Here is a 13,613-nt window from a genome sequence, read left to right as displayed (position 1 = left end):
GCGCGCGCACACCTCGGGCAGGGCTCGGAGCCCGGCTTGAACTTCCCGCCCACAGCGCGCGGCGGCGACGGGGACAGCCCCGCCAACCGTCACGGTCATGGTGGCCCCGCCAAAGGCAAAGGTCATGGTCGTGGAGGCGGTAACGGTGGGGCAAGGGCGGTGACCGGCGGCAACGGGCCACGGTGAGTGACCGCGCCGGAGAGGGACAGAGTGAGAGGACCACAGAGTGACCGGGCCGGAGAGGGACAGGGTGACCGGGCCGACCGCGGCAGTAACGGTAATGGCGGGGCTGGGCCGGGGGCGGGTGGCCGGCGGCACCGGGCCACACTGAGTAATCGGGCCGGAGAGGGACAGAGTGACCAGACCACAAAGTGACCGGGCCGGAGAGGGACAGAGTGACCAGACTGCAGAGTGACCGGGCCGGAGAGGGACAGAGTGACCGGGCCGGAGAGGGACAGAGTGACCGGACCACTGAGTGACCGGCACCCAGCCCGGGGCGGGTAACTGGCGGCACCGGGCCACAGCGAGTAACCGACCAGAGCGAGATAGAATGAGTGACCGGCCAGAGTGGGGCTGAGTGACCAGACCACAGTAAGTGACCGGCCGGACTGGGCCACAGAGTGAGTGACCGGCGGCACTGGACCGCAGAGTGAGTGGATCACAGAGTGATGGACCGGGCCACAGGGTCAAGGGCCGGTGACCGGCGGCTCCGGACCGTAGAGAGTGGCTGGCCCCGCACCGCAACAACGGCGATGGTAACGGTGCGGCTGGGGCGGGACGGTGACCGGCGGCTCCGGACCACAGTGAGTGACCGGCCGGAGTGGGACAGAGTGACTGAACCGGGCCACAGAGTGATGGACCGAGCCACAGGGTGACCGGCAGCACAGGCCACACACAGTGAGGACCGGCCGGAGAGGTTCAGAGTGAGTGACCGGCAGGGGCAGGACGGTGACAGTGAGTGATCAGCCAGTGAGACAGAGTGAGTGGCTAGGGTGTGGCAAAATGACCACTCCACAGAGAGGGGCTGGGTGAGAGGACAACAGAGTAAGTGACCGGGCCACAGACTGACCGGCAGGCTCAGGAAGGTGACCGGCGGTTGCAGGCCATAGAATGACAGGACGGAGTGAGTGGACCCCAGGGTTAGTTACCAGGCCACAGAGTGACTGGTCAGAGAGGGATAGAGTGAGTGAACCATCGAGTGATGAATCGGGCCATAGAGTGACCTGCCTTGCCACAGAGTTACTGCCGGATTGGAACAAAATGACTGCTTCACAGAGTGATGGACTGAGCCACATAGTGACAGGTCGGGGCGGGACGGTGACTGGCGGCTACAGGCCAGAGTGACCGATTGGTGAGGGACAGAGTAAGTGGACCACAGAGTGACCAGTCGGAGTGGAATAAAATTACTGCACCACTGAGTTACCACCTATGGCCCAATAAAGGATCACCCAGATCAGACCAGACTATAGAGTGGCCAACCAGAGACAAATAGACAATAGGTGCAGGAGTAGGCCATTCGGCCCTTCAAGCCAGCACTGCCATTCAATGTGATCATGGCTGATCATCCCCAATCAGTACCCCGTTCCTGCCTTCACCGCATAGATGATATATCAATTATACTGAAGTGGGACAGAGTCAAGCAGTCATAGTGCTACGCCGCATGGAAACAGGCCCTTTGACCCACATTGTCCATGCTGACCAAGATGGTTTTCTAGGCTAGTGCCATTTTCCTTATTTGGCTCGTATTCCCCCTCAACTCTTCCTATCCATCTATCTGTCCAAATAACTTAATTGTCGTAATTCCTCTGGTAGCTTGTTACAGATGTGGACACCCTCTGGGTGAAAACTTGTCTGGGGTCCCTATTAAATCTCCCATCTTTCACCCTCGGCCTCTAGTTTTAGAATTCTCTGAAAAAGACTAAGTTTACTTTATCCTTGCCCCTCAAGTTGGCGATATGCAGAGTACTGCCCTGCCGACTACAAATTCAGAAGGTTCAGATCTTGTACACCTCAATAAGGTCACTGCACAGCCTACACTCCAAAGAAAAAATCCTCAGCCTATCCAACCTCTCCCTATAATTAAAGCCCACAACGTCTGATCTGAGTGATCCCTTTGTTGGGCCATGGGTGGTAACTGAAGAGAGAGTTAGATTTAGCTCTTAGGGCTAAAGGAATTAAGGGATATGGGTGAAAAGCAGGAACGGGTTACTGATTTTAGATGATCAGCCATGATCATATTGAATGGCGGTGCTGGTTCAAAGGGCCGAATGACCTATTTTTACATGTTTCTTTGTCCCAGTAATATCCTGGGAGTTGTTTTAATACCCTTTCCAACTTGATGGTTGAATACTACGAGTTTGTAGGTATGAATATTACCCAACTAACCGACCTGGTCCAACCACATTGACAGAACACCAATGCCTCTACTTCCTCAGAAGGCTGAGGAAATTTGGCATGTCTCTGATGTCTGACCAATTTCTACAGATGCACTATTGAAAGCATCCCAATTTGATATAGCAACTACTGTGCCCAAGACCGCACAAAATTATAGAGAGTTGCAAAGGCAGCCCAGTCCATCACACAAACTAGCCTCCCCCTCACCGACGCGGTCTACACTTCACGCTGTTGCAAGAAAGTAGCCAATATAATCAACGATCACTCGCACTGCTCATTCTCGCCCCTCCCCTCACCAATCGGGCACAAATTATTGAAGCCACGTACCAACAGATTCAAGAACAGCCTACCAACCTCTCATACGCAAAGGATGAGTATCCAATCTTCCAATCTACCCCACTATGGCCCTTGCACTTTAAAAGAAATCTGCACTTTCTCTGTAACTAAACAGTATATTCTGTGTTTTGTTTATTTTGCCTTTTGCAATACCTGTTGTATGATTTGGCTGGCTAGCACATAAAACAAAGTTTTTCCACTGTTCTCGGTACACATGATAATAACAAACCAGCTCCAATACAATAGTCGGTGAGACTAGCGGAGGTTGGGCGATCGTTTCGCCGAACACCTCCGCTCAGTCCGCAATAACCTACCTGAACTCCCGGTGGCTCAGCACTTCAACTCCCCCTCCCATTCCCAATCCGACCTCTCTGTCCTGGGTCTCCTCCATTGCCAGAGTGAGCAACACTGGAAATTGGAGGAACAGCACCTCATATTCCGCCTGGGTAGCTTGCGTCCGGGTGGCATGAACATTGAATTCTCCCAATTTTGCTAGCCCTTGCTGTCTCCTCCCCTTCCTTAACCCTCGAGCTGTCTCCTCCCATCCCCCCGCCCTCGGGCTCCTCCTCCTCCCTTTTTCCTTCCTTCTCCCCCCCACCCCCCATCAGTCTGAAGAAGGGTTTCGGCCCGAAACGTCACCTATTTCCTTCGCTCCATAGATGCTGCTGCACCCGCTGAGTTTCTCCAGCATTTTTGTGTACCGGCTCCAATACATCCAGTGATTCCCTTTAGCCATCCAGTTTGTTACATCCTGAAACATTTGTCAGAAATGATTTCCCTCTCACAAAATCACATTGACACTGCATAATTGTTTTAAGATTTTCTAAATCTCCTACTATCAACTCCTTAATAATGGATTGTAGCATTAGTCCAGTGACAGATGTTAGGCTAACAAGCCGAGAATAGTTTTCTAAAGAATGTTTTGTTCTTTGGCTCCCTCTTTTCTTGAATAGTGGCATTACATCTGTGATAGAGACTCTTTTGTGTTTTATTTTCCCTATTGGTCCTTGTTTACCAACTAAAAGTTTTAGATGTTCGTATTATAGTTTTAGAAGTTTCCATCATGATCCAAAATCTTTTTTAAAACTTTATTTAGAATTTCTCTGTTTACCATAATTGTACTCTGAAGGACTAACATTTACCTTATTGGGAAAAGAACAAAGAGTCAAGCGTGTTTAATTGTCACATGTATCGAAAACGGAACTTTAAAATTCCTGCAGCAACCTAACAGGTCTGTAAATACAATACTTGTAAATAACACAATAAACAAAATAAACTTGAAAACTAAAGCCCAAAGTCCCAAGTACAATCAAGCAGTTTGAGGTTTAGTTGGTGTTTGCAGTGTTCAGTAGCCTGATGGTTGTTGGGAAGAAGCTGTTCCTAAACCTGGAGTTCAGTTTTCAGACTCTGATACCTTCCTCCCGATGGCAGAAGTGAATTTACAACGCGGCTAGGGAGTTGTGGGTCCTTGATGATGCGGGCTGCCTTTTTGAGGCAGTGCCTTCTAAAGATCCCTTCAATGGTGGGGAAGTCAGTACCCATGATGGACCAGGCAGTGTCCACCACTTTTCTTATCAGAAAAACAAGTACCGGTACTAATAACTGAGCTGGAAAATTTGTATTTTCCTTTTGTTAAATGATCATCTTCTTGGAGTAAGGCAACAACTAATTCTACAAAGACAATAAAATTATCTGCAGAGGTTCAAGAGAACCCTCACGGATGTGCTGAATCTTCTCAGACACCGAAGAAAGTAAATACGCAAATGTGATTTCGATACGATAGAATTTTATCTATCCCAGGAGGGAAATTGGTCTGCCAACAGTCATAAAACACAACAAGATACATGAAATTAAAGTGACAAGCGAAATGTCAGGATAGGGGATGTGCAAAGATTGGGGAGGGTGGGGGGAAGGGGAGTCAGTCTACATGCAAGCTCCATTCAGACAGCAGTGGATTCTAGGGGTGAACCCAGGTCACCAGAGCTGTGAGGCAGCAGCTCTACCTAATGTGCCTTCATAACGCCCAGAACAGCATTCCCAAGCTAGATATCAGGACCCAGATGCTTGTGAAGAGGTTTTGCAATGTGAACCAAACTTGGGGTAACTCTGTTGCGTGTGAACATGATGCCTAGATCAATGCTGGGTGGCCTACCTAGGTCTATTTGTTATGCCAGTTGTATCAAGAGGCATAGGTTTAAGGGGAAAGATTTAATAGGAACCCAGCAACTTTTTCACTCAGAGGATGGTGGGCACATGGAACGAGCTGACAGAGGAGGTAATTGAGGCAGGTCTCTAACAAAATTTAAAAGACATTTGTACGGATTCCTGGATAGAAAAGATATGGGCTAAACACGGCAGATAGACCTGTTTCCATGCTGTATGAATCTATAAGTATGGCACTTTTCCTTCACTGAAAAAGATTAATGAGCCAGATGGAGTTTTGCAAAATTCATGCGCATCATGACTAGTTTTCCATACCTGCTGTAGTGGGATTTGAACTCGCATCTCTGGATTTTCGCTGACTTACTGGTCTAGTGACAACGACTGTTCTGAACGGAAACTAGCAGGTGTTATGAAGGAAGGGAGACAATTTCGGACCAATGAGTGTGAACCCGAGAGACTGGAAATGTTTCCCAGCTCATATAAAATGTATGTTAAAAATGGCTGCTCATTTAGCAGCTATGAAAATGAAGAGTACTAAATCTGAGTTTGTAGCAGTTTATTTAAAATGATAGCTTCCAAACAGGAACTAACACATTCCATTATACTTTGAGTACAATTCAAAAATATATGATAAGCTTGAGTTTTTTCCCAACAACTCTGGAATCATAGCTCTACAATGACAGACAACCTTGCTGAACACCTCACCTGTGGCCCTGAGCTTGCAGTGTTTTACCATTTTCATTGTCCATCTCAACCCTCACTCTAACCTGACATTTATCTTCCACATTGCCCACCGAAGCTCAAGAAGCAACACACCATTTTACATCAGCGACACTTTACAATCTTCTAGCCTCAGTGCTTAGGTTAACAATTTCAGATTAGATCATTTGCCATCATTTCCTGATAGGTCACGGCAATAATAATTCTCCCATTGCCATTTACACCCAGTTTAGACTCATTTTTAGTTCTGTTAATGGATTACAATGTAATGTTCATCTATTACAATAACATTGTTATGATTTCCGTAACAAAGTTTATAACCACATATTCAAAGAGGAGGGGCGAGAAGGAAAATAACCAATAACCAAAAATACCCCACAAGTTTCATTGTTATTACTTTTTAGTCTTCATCTCCCTCAATGGTGTTGCTTGCACCATGTGGAAGGAAATATCTGGACTAGTCGTGGTCACGGGATTTCTCTCCAGTTGGGAGATCATGACAAAGAAAGCTAATGGCATGTTGGCCTTCATAACGAGAGGATTTGAGTATTGGAGTAAAGAGGTCCTTCTGCAGTTGTACAGGACCCTGGTGAGACCACATCTGGAGTATTGTGTGCAGTTTTGGTCTCCTAATTTGAGGAAGGACATCCTTGCTATTGAGGCAAGGTTGGTTCACGCGGTTAATCCCCGGGATGGCGGGACTGTGAAGAAAGATTGTAAAGACTGGGCTTGTATTCACTGGAATTTAGAAGGATGAGAGGGATTCTCATAGAAACATATAACATTATAAAAGGACTGGACAAGCTAGATGTAGGAAAAAAGTTCCCAATGTTGGGGGATTCCAGAACCAGGGGCCATGGTCTAAGAATAAAGGGGGAGGCCATTTAAAACTGAGATGAGAAAAAACTTTACCCAGAGAGTTGTGAATTTGTGGAATTCTCTGCCACAGAAGGCAGTAGAGGCCAATTCACTGGATGAATTTAAAGGAGAGTTAGATAGAGTTCTAGGAGCTAGCGGAATCAAGGGATATGGGGAGAAGGCAGGCACAGGTTAGATTCAAGATTCAAGAGAGTTTATTGTCATGGGTCCCTGATAGGACAATGACTGATTGTGGATGATCAGCCATGGTCATAATGAATGGCGGTGCTGGCTCGAAGGGCCAAATGGCCTCCTCCTGCACCTATTTTCTATGTTCCTATGACTGGGAATGTATATGCGCATTGGATACCATTTTAGGCTGAGAAATTGAGTGGATCCGGGGGGAAGAACTCAACCTGGCACCTGGAACTAAGGGAGTCTTGCTGGAATGACTCATCTGGTGGTGCAACTGAACATTGCTCAGTGTTGGCATTGAATACCGACTGCTATTTGAGGCCACCACATGGTGCCATGAGCTCAGTGACGTGCTAGATAACTGCTGGGAGCTAGAAGACTTGAGTGGATGGATATCTGGCAACTTAAAGTGACTGGATGAGATGACAGTGGAATTGCGGGGAGTGATGGCATTTATTGCACTTCTGAATGTTTTCAGCACCCGCTGTGCCTTCTGCTTCTCCTTCCTCTGCCTGGTTTCTTCCTTGCGGAGTTGCTCCCGTTGCTCATGGATCATTTGCTTCCTGGTGTCCACCAGCTTCCTGTTCAGCTCAGAAGTAGGTTTGCAGGAGAGGGTTGAAAGAAGGACAGAAAACATGAGGCCAAGAGAGATAATTATATTTTTTTAAAGCTTAAAAGAAAGCAGATTATTCACAATGAATGTTTTAAAAAAAAAAAAAAACAGCATGTGGGAAAAGCTATAAACCAGCGAAGGGATATGGACACTTAAGAATAACATGGTTAAGCCTATGAACATGGAGAGGTTAGGACGTGATTGAATCACCAACATTGGAGAGGCTAGATGTCAAATAATCTGAGGATGAACCGATCAATATTATAGCGATTGGGTGAGATCAAATGCCAAAGGTGGAACAACTCAACAATGGTGAAGACAAACACCAAAGCTTTACTCTTCAGTTTAGGAGAAATTACGATAATCACACCATGGAAGGACTAATCAACATTGAAGAGATCAGGTCAAGGCCAAACGTCACAGTTGCATCTATCTAGACTGAAGGGATCAAATGCTACAATTGGACCCATCAATATTGGAGATGATCTCGAACACAGCTAATCAACCAATCAACATTGGAGAAATTGAGAGAGGTCAACTAACCAGTGGAACCTTTAAACATTGGAGAGACAGGCTGAGGTCAAACACTCTGTATGGACCCACAACAATGGTGAGATCAGTCTGGCCAAGTCTCTTCGATGATGGAATACTTAAGGTAATCTTAAACACATGTTGAATAGTTCAAAGTGAGATCCACCAAGGTACGAGAGGTGAATCTCACCAAGGTGAGATCAAATATCATGGCGAAACCCTACATATTGGAGAGGTTAGGTAAAACAGTGTATATGGGCCAAACAGCCTTTGAGAGGATCGGTGAGGTTGAAGGTTGAACCCATGGATGGTAGACAGCCAAGGAGAGCTCTTCTAATATCTGTAATATTAGAAAATGTAGGTGCCATCTTGGCCACCATGAATAGGCAGCTCCTGTGGGAGCCAGGATTAGGAACCAAAGACATGGCATTTTGCTGTATCTCAGTACAGTGACAACAATAAACTATTACCATTAGGTCCCCTCCCCCTAAAGCATCTCTAAGAGAACCATCTAACTAATTGCAACAAAAAATTAATGTCCTCCTTGGAGCTCTCAATTCCTCGGCTTGGCTCCACACTCTCCTTGTTGATCTTGTCCCCACTGACTGAAAGGTCAGGATTTCCAGCTCCTTCTAGACGTTGTTTTAGAAGATAATCACCATGACCTTCTGGTTCCAAGTCCTCTCTCACCACGCATCCAACACAACCACAAATGGAATATCTGCCTTCCATTTACCAGTCAGAAAGTGAACAGACCAGGTTATTTGTCCAGATCATCCTTGAACAGCCCTTTTCTCAAATATAACCAAGTACCTGTAATCAAAATGTCATTTTACAATTTTAAACCCCTGTGATATTTCTCCTGGATCACTGACAGCAATGCCTTGGAGATTAGATGTTACTTCCTGATGCCACCAGGAAAATCCAAGTGGATGTTGCCTGAAAACCAATGTGGAAATTCTAGAGATAGACATAAAGAACTGGAGTAACAGTGGGCCAGGCAGCATCTCTGGAGAAAAAGGATGAGTGATGTCTCGGGTCGAGACCCTTCTTCAGACTGAAAGTGAGGGTGGCTCGAGGTGAGAAAAGACCAGGGCTAATCAGAGCCGGCAACAAATGATCTCAGGCAGGGAGGTGTCCTGGTAGCCTTATTGTTGACTAGGTGATCTCAAAAGGGATACAACGTGGTGAACTGGTTAAATGACTAGGGTGGAGGAAGGGGGCAAAGGGGTAAGGGAGGGGAGTGTTAGTAGATGTTACCTAAAATTGGAGACTTCACATTCATTGGGTAGCTTGTAAACTCCCCAAGCAAAATATGAGGTGCTACTGTGTAGGAAGGAAGTGCAGATACTGGTTATATGCCGAAGGTAAACACAAAATGCTGGAGTAACTTAGCGGGAGGACAGGCAGCATCTCTGAAGAGAAGGAATGGGTGACGTTTCGGAGAGGGAGTCTAGAGATATGATGAAGCCGAATAAAGTTACAAAAATAAGAAAATATTAAAATAGGTTTCTGGGCTAGCTTACAGCTTATCTTTATTGTCAAATTAGGCTTGCCTCAGGTTGCGGTGTGTGAGATAATAAATACCATAACATTGTCTCCCAAGTGACAAGCAGAGAGGAGCTAGATCTCTGTGAAGATAAAATGGCATAAACCAAATGGCCAATGTTTATGAAGGACGAAGTGACGAGAGAGGAACCAGGGAAGTAGAAAGATAAAATGTCGTAAACCAAATGGCCAATGTTATCTTGTACTATGTAAACAAAATGCCTTTAATGTGATGCATTCTGTGGAAACCTTTTCCTGTACCTCTGACCATGACTAATGTCTGTGGAATGTGCTAAGGGGACAAAAAAACCCTATTTAATTCAATGTAATTCGGTTGTTCAGAGAAGTGGACTGAGGACAGTCGAGTGTCTACATTGGTCACTTGACTGGAGTTCTCCCTCCCTTCCATCGGCCGATAATAAGTAAAGTTTTGAACTGGTCTACCAAACAGTTTGTGTGGTGTCTGTTTATTAAGAAGCGAACCTGGTTTAGTAGTTAAGAAAAGTAGCTTTTTCAGATATGGAAAGGTAAGGTGTGAAAATGACAGATCAAAGCAGACGATAAGGAAATGTAGAATGATTCATTGTTAGCTGAGGGAAGGGAACAAGGAGGCATACAATCAGTACAATTAATCAGAAGGACAGTGAAACTAGTTGGAGAACAAGGGTGGGGGAGGGACAGAGAGAGAGGGAAAGCAAGGGTTACTTGAAGTTAGAGAAATCAAATGAGGTGCTGTTCCTTCAATTTGCATGTGGCCTCACTCTGGCAATGGAGGAGACTCAGGACAGAAAGGTCCATATGGGAATGGGAAGGGGTGTTGAAATGGATGGCAGCAGGGAGATCACATCGACCTTGGTGGACCAAGTGTAAATGTTCAGTGAAGTCACCTAGTCTATATTTGGTGAAATTCCAGAGTTCAGTATTACCATTACCTTTCCAGGAAGTTTATAGAGTATAATTTAAACAAGGCGCTTTGGAGTATAGAAACGTGTGGGCTGTCATTTTGGGGAAACGGCAGAATTAGACCATCAGCCCAGAGACATTAGGTTAGGCGAACTAGGTACCAATATCTGGCTATGGGATTGTGTAGGGGGTCACCTGAAATGAACAGAATTGGTAATCTGCCGCGTACCACCCGCTGCGTGTAGACCTGGGGTATCCCCCAAGGGGCCACAAAATGGGTGCTAAATAGATGAGTGAGGTATCACTTGAAACCACCACCATGGTGTGCTCACTGCCACGCCTATATCAACAGCACAAACTGCAGACATTTTTCCCGCTGCAAAAGGCCCACCAGACCCCTCCACAAAGGACCTACTCCTGCACCTATTGTCTATTGCTCCATAGATGCTGCCTCACCCGCTGAGTTTCTCCAGCATTTTTGTCTACCTTCGATTTTTCAGCATCTGCAGTTCCTTCTTAAACAGTTATAGCAGTCCTGAAAAGCAAGATACTTATCCTCCTTGTCCTTGGACCTAAGCAATTCTTGTGATTGAGAGTAATATTACTTATTGCAAATAGCAGAATCCTGATTTGTAAATGATCTCAGCAATGTATGGTACCTTGATACATGCTTAGGATACATGTAACTGATTCCCAGATGTTTTGTTTTGCTCTATTAATTGTATAAAGATAAATTGAAATGGGCTTACGAAATGACATGTGGACTTAAATTCTGCATAAACCAGTAAGGTCTCAGTTTGCAGGAGAGACTTTTAGATGAACAATAGTGTATAAATTGGTCGTACTGTTCTACGCATACAAGACACATAATCGCCTCAATTCAGGGGTTAATCTGTACACTTGCCATTCTTAACAATAATATTGTAATTGCAGATCTTTTTATTATTTCAGGAAAATTCAATGGCCAATATCAAAAAGGTTGACTGTGCTCTACTAGCACCATGTGGAAAGACCCTTTGGAACAAGACAGGGTGTGCACATTATGTCAGCATTACCTGAGGTAATGCAGACTCCACACAACCAGATCAAGATTTGGATCCACTGCAGTATGGATGGAAGGATGAAAATGGACATTACATGCCCGACTGGTTTCCTGGACCTGCAGTACTAGACAGTCTCTTTGAAGATGTTTCTGTGTGACAATACTGAAGACGACGGACACATAGATGATACACTTGACATTGATGACACAGGTTCTGGATCAGAATGGAGCGAAGACTCGGAAAATAAAAATGAGATGTGAAACATGCCCTGCTGTCTGTCTGTGGGGGTACACTTCTTAATTAATGGGTAGTACATTGTATTAATGGCAGTACCCCAAACTCAACCTTGCAAAAGTACACTGTGTTGAACCAAATCTTGCTATTTCTGGTTAAGGTGGCTTGCCATCAGCCACCCGGGCCTGGTAGACCCAAGGCAGCGGATAACTGTTCTGTCATAGGTCATTTTATATCCCCCATGGTGTGATAGATCATTTAAACTTGGTTTTAGCTGGTACCCACAATATCTAGGCTAGTGTGGTAGCTCCCAAGGGTCGGGCCATTTCCACTATCGAACCCCTCGGCATGGGAATGGATGAGTCTGAGGGCGGCCCATAGCTACAGGGATAAAGGGTAGGGGTTTAGGTGCAATCTCCCTGTTGCAGACTCGTCTAGTCAGGAGAACGACAACGAATAAAATACCTCCCGAAACACCTGGCCCCTCGCCTTCATTTTGGGATTATCGTCGTGCTACATTGGTGATCCCGACGCTCCATTGCTGTCATAATGGAGTCAAAGGACAGAGCCAGCCGCCCGTCCGTCCACCTTACAGGCCGACCGGGCCCTGTTTCTCGACGCGGTCTCTGTTAAATTACCTACCTTCTGGACTGTCTGGTTTCAGCAGGTGGAGGCCCAATTCCAGCTGCGGGGCATTACAGCAGATAACACCCGCTACTACTACCTGGTGGGGGCCCTCGACCAGGTCATGGCCAGAGAGGTCACGCAATTCCTCGCAGACCCCCCGGCCACTGACAAATACCTCGGCCTTAAGGAGCGCCTGCTCCAGATTTATGGGCTCAGCAGGATGGAGTGGGCTGCCAGACTCCTTCATATGGAGGGCCTAGGCGACCGGCGGCCATCAAGCCTCCTGAACGAGATGGTCGCACACCTGGATGGGCACACGCCGTGCCTAATGTTCAAATACACTTACCTGCATCTGCGGCCGGCCTACATCCGCATGCAACTCACCGACGCCTCCTTCGCAGACATCGGGGCCCTCGGTAGGTGCTCCGACGCACTGTGGACGGCGCGCCTGGAAGACGTCAGCACGCTGGCTGTCACTCCGGCAGCGCCCGATTTCCTCCAGTGGGACGGGGGAGCTGTGGAAGGAGTGACAGCTGTGTCAAGGAGGCCTGTGCAATCGCCCCTCCATGGCCGTAGCGGATACCACACCTGCAGTCCAGCACCAGCAGGCTCCAAGCGTCACCAACAGTAGGCGCTGGTGCTATTACCACCAGCGCTGGGGTGCTGCAGCACGACAATGCCGTCAGCCATGCACGTTCCCGGGAAATGCCGGGGCCAGCTGCCAATAGTCCCCGTGGCGGCCGGCCAGATTCACCGCCTCTTCGCCTGGGATCGGCGCTCCGGGAGTCGCTTCCTCGCTGAGCGTCCTGCTCCCTTTGCTGGCGGACATTCGTTCCGGTAATCGGGGGCCCGTCCTCACCGCACCTCACCATCCGTACATTAGGGGTTCGCACGGTCCCAATCATTTTCGGCTCCTGTCATTTCTTGTGGCAGTTTACCATCGCTGATGTCTCCCAGCCGTTGCTCGGTGCCGACTTCCTCCGGGCTCACTCCCGCCTGGTGGACATCAGGCACCAGCGCTTGGTCCACGCCGCCACGCTGGAGCCAATCACACTACGTTTGTGGGAGCCGGTGGTACGTGGTGTATTCGTCTGTGGATTCCTGCTTAGCTCGGGTCTTGGTCGCGTTCCTGGACATCCTGACCCCACAGTTCCGATCGTCAACCCCCAAGTACGGGCGGTTCATTTCATACCAACTACCGGCTCACCTCTCCACGCACGAGCACGCCGACTGCCGCCGGATAAGCTACGTCTGGCACGGCAGGAGTTCCGCATGATGGAGTCCTTGGGGATCGTCCGCCCTTCAAACAGCCCATGGGCGTCTCCACTCCACATGGTCCCGAAGGCAAGCGGGGGCTGGCGACCTTGCAGGGATTATCGGCGGCTGATTGCCGCCACCATCGCAGAGCAATACCACGTACCCCGCATCCAGGTCTTCAACGCCCATTT

At 47.6% G+C, this 13,613-nt stretch overlaps 1 protein-coding gene and 1 long non-coding RNA gene across 2 annotated transcripts in view; one reads left to right on the top strand and one right to left on the bottom strand.

The window, feature by feature from the left end:
* ccdc88c (coiled-coil domain containing 88C) overlaps positions 1–13,613 on the bottom strand; it is a 445,054-nt gene that overhangs the window by 130,844 nt on the left and 300,597 nt on the right. The window lies entirely within an intron of this gene.
* On the top strand, positions 4–12,012 carry LOC116977170. Its single transcript, XR_004413136.1, has 2 exons — positions 4–182; positions 11,213–12,012. It is a non-coding gene; the product is annotated as an uncharacterized LOC116977170 (long non-coding RNA).

This window comes from Amblyraja radiata, chromosome 9 (assembly GCF_010909765.2).
Source record: "Amblyraja radiata isolate CabotCenter1 chromosome 9, sAmbRad1.1.pri, whole genome shotgun sequence".
Classification (NCBI taxonomy): domain Eukaryota; kingdom Metazoa; phylum Chordata; class Chondrichthyes; order Rajiformes; family Rajidae; genus Amblyraja; species Amblyraja radiata.
The sequence above is the reverse complement of the archived record's forward strand: the minus strand, read 5'-3'. Positions and strand labels throughout refer to the sequence as shown.